Here is a 4,377-nt window from a genome sequence, read left to right as displayed (position 1 = left end):
TATTGTCTCTGACACATATATATATATAAATATAATTCAGTAATTATCTATAAAGAAGTCTTTCATTGACTTCATTTTAGTATGATTTAAATATTCATCTTAATGAAATGATTTTAATGACAAAAAAATTGTTTGAATGGAGTTCAAACGAGCTCATATCTAGCTTTTTAAACATAATTGGATACTTCAAGTTGTTAAGGAGGATCAAATGATCTCCAAATTTTGTATGTTTATAGTCAAATTGAGTGTCTCAATAAGATAAATCTAATGATCTGTAGATGAAAAATGTGCATTACTTTACGCTTCAGAGCCAAATTTGACATTTTTTAGGCATAATGGAATCTCTATAATGTTTTTTTAGTTCAAAAAGATTTCAAAATAAAAAAATTTAATGATATTTGCTCAATTGGACATGCAGAAAGTTAAAATGATGAATAAAAAAATGTATTTATTTTACAACTCTTAGGAGAGATCCATGTTGATGTCCATACAAATCTCATAATTTCTTCAAATTATAATTATAGGCTTTGAATACTCTTAAGGATTATATATATATATATATATATATATATATATATATATATGACATCTAATTAGAACCATCTAAAATTTAATTTTAATAAATTTATAGTCAAATTGAACTTATTGTGGAAACAAATCTAACTACATCAAAACTAATATAATTCAAGTCTAAATGTACCCAAATATTGCACTCAAAACATAATTAGAAGATTGGAGACATTAATTAGAAGATGAAATGATCTCTAATTCTTATTTGATTTTAATACATAAAACACTTAAAAATATATTTTTATGATCAACAGGGTTAGACTGGGCTATCACATATATCATTATTTATATATATAAAAAAAAAAAAACTTTAAATAGACCCTAACTTTATATATTTTGGAGGTGTGTTGCAAGCTAGCTGGGGACGTGGAAGGACATTTTGATCTAATAAGACATGCATGTTTATTTTATGTTTGTTTGATTTTCAACAAAATTTTAAAAACAATTTGTCTTATTTATATGCTGATTTTTTTGTGATTTTGATGTGGAGACAATTTTAAACATATAAAAATTAATTTTATTGCATTAGGTTAATTTCTTAGAATATGTTATGCCCAATTTACAAGACATTTTCACCATATTATATATAGAGCTCTATGAACCCCATTTTAAGTATGTTCTCATTTATTTTTATGACAATCATTTGTATGAAATAAAAGCTTTTTTATTGGATTTATTTTCTTCAAGTAATTAGTGCATCATGATTATGAGAACATTTTTTTAATCATTTAATATACATTTAACTAACCAATTTCACCAATTTGTTTAAGACAAGATATACTAATTATTTAATATATTTATATAATTTTTGGATTCACATATTTTAATGCATAAGAGAATTTTCATTAGATATATATTTAAATTTATAATGATACATATAATTACATTTTTTTCCTAAATAAAGTTTATTTTAAAATTATATTTAACTTTATATAAATCCCCTTATAGAAGTGGATTTCCAACCCCTTTTTCTCATTTGGCCATGACTTGTAGTGAAAGAAAGAGAGAGAAAAATATCAATTATATTTTGATATTCATAGAACTAATCTTATCTATGAACTCAGTTGAAAATAGTGAATGATTCAAGGTAACCTATTAGTACTTCAATTTTCAATTTTATTATTTTTTCATAAAAATTTGAATTTTGAACAAACTCATATCAACATAGATGCCTTCTTAATGAAAAAAATATTTCAAAATTTTTATTTTTATGAATATTGAAGATAAAAAAATTCTTTTCAAATAGGACTTCCATAATCAATTAACTATTATGATCTCAATATGATGTAGCCTAACTTGTTATGATGGTTTGTATTGAGTAGGGATATAATTAATTTGGATGATATCCTTGAGCTCTACTTGAACTTTGTTGTTAGATCATTGCCTGATAATTACCATTTGACCATCACCATTGCCACATGGCTATTGGTTTCTGACCACCACGCTTAACTCTTATTACTCACTTCTAGAATTGAAAATGAATCGAGTCTAGCAGAGCAAGTGCTTGAATATGATCAAGCTCATTTATTAAGAGCTTGTTCAAGTTTGGCTAGAGCTCGATTCTAGATTTTAAGACTGTTCAAGCTCGACCTCATTTATAAATATCCTAATTGAGCTTGATTCGAGATGGGTGCATTTACCAAGCTTATTAACGAATAAAATGTGTCATGATGGAGCCCTAATCGAGCTTTAATGTATCCTTACTCAAGCTTTATATAGTAACTTATTGAGAAAAATAAATGAGCCAAATCAAACAATATTCAATGAGCCTAAAAACAAAAATTTAATTGATATTGTTCATAAACAAGCTATAGTGGAGCTTTAACCGAGCTTGTTCATAAGTTTTTAATGATAATATTTATAAATGTAAAAGAACCAAACAACAAGTTGTTCTATCTTGTCCATTTAATAATCAAGTTCTAATGAAAGTGTTCAAAATTGTTTGATTAATTAATCAAATGATCATGAATAAGATTTAATCGAGCAGAGTCACGAGTAGCTTATTAAATGCTTGCTTCCTTAGCAACCCTACTTGCCATGATGGCCCAACTGCAATCGCCCAAACATCATTGTCCGACCATGACCGTCTGACTATGGTCACGAAACCACTACTGCCCCACAACAACCTTGCAACAGTTGACACCATTTATGTTCACCTGACCTCCATCACCCATCTAGGATCTCTCGATCACAATTGTCTAACAAAAATCTCCTAACCATCACACCCAAAATAAGGTTGCTTGACCTCCATCGCTCGTCTTTTGTTGCTTAACCACCATTATCTTAGTAACTCACCTAACTATTGTCCCTGACAATGTTATTCAAGGCACTTTCACCCCACTATGATATTCAAATAACCAATGCCCACCAATTTCCTTGCTCGTCATTGCTTGTAAAACTAATGCACACAATTAATTTTATCCTCTCCTAATTGAGGCCAATACATACTATTGTTATATGCCACCATCTATAAGACTTATGTATGTCATTAACACTAATGTTGACATTTGCCAACTTTGTTATCCTAATCGTCACCAAAGATGATACATGCCACCATTACTAATGCCAATTTCTATTAACTGAACTTTGCGGTGCCTTGACTTATCTCCCTAAAGGAGAATAATTGAACAGAGCATGACATGACCTCACGAATAAAACTACATTATCTCAAGGATTCTCCAACTTTTATCGTAGAATCCATTTTACGTGTTTTATGTCTTCTACATTCTACAAATGTATCCCCCTCACTTACAATGACGGACGTTATTCATAACGTATGATGTGCACTCGCCGAATCATCTCAACCCTATAACTTTTCTTTTTCGATTTTTTCATTTAAAAATTTTGATGTGCAATGTATGTATGAAACCATAACATAAGACTAATAATTTCAATAAAAAATATGTTTAGATCAAACAAGTATCTATGAAAGCATATTCTCCCATTTAAATCTGTGATGCCTTTTGTTTTATCTATCAAAAGTTTTTTTTTCTAATATGGACAAAATAGCCGGCCCTTTTTTATTTATTTTTCATCATAATTAATTGCATTAGAATAATAATTTGGATTTATTTGGATAATTTTTTTGAATTTTTTTTTTTTTTTTTTTTTTTTTTTTTATGTTGCATTATTTGGAATTTTATAATTTCAGGGCCGGCCATTTTGTTGGTGAGGTTTGTAAAGAAGTTTTGACGAAAAGGTTAGATTTGCCAAAAAAGCAAAAAGTGCGTTGCTCGATGATAATGTTAACAGATTTTTGCATAAAAATTAATTTTTAGATAAAACTATGTGGATTATTTTGGAACTAGGGGTGTAAACGAGGCTCGCTCGTGTTCGGCTCGTTTATATTTCGAGCTCGAAATGTGTGTTTTTGTTCGGTTCGTTGGCTTAGCGAGCCGAACGCGAGCCGAGCACGAACAAAGAGTTATTTTGACAATCATGCAAGCAGAGATGCGTGTGGTGGGCCAATAAAAATTCTCCTTTTACCAAAAAACATCATTTGAATCTATTTTAATCATTTTTATTTTATTTTTTTCATTAATACTTTTAATTGATTATAAATCTTTGAAGTTTTGAAATATTTGTTTGTGTTGGGCTCGTTAACTTAGCGAACGAGCCGAATACGAGCTTCTTAACGAGCCGAACACGAGATGTTCGCGAACAACGAACCGTTTTGACAGCCCCATTTGGAACCGAAAAAAAAAATAATACAGAAACCGGTTTTTTAAAATTTTTCAAATTCTTTGTTTGTTTATCTATTTCGAAGAACTTACCCTCTAATTAACTTCGACTTTTCGTCTTCTCATA

This window comes from Phalaenopsis equestris, unplaced genomic scaffold (assembly GCF_001263595.1).
Source record: "Phalaenopsis equestris unplaced genomic scaffold, ASM126359v1 Scaffold000291, whole genome shotgun sequence".
NCBI classification, from domain to species: Eukaryota; Viridiplantae; Streptophyta; class Magnoliopsida; order Asparagales; family Orchidaceae; genus Phalaenopsis; species Phalaenopsis equestris.
This window is presented reverse-complemented; position numbering follows the sequence as displayed.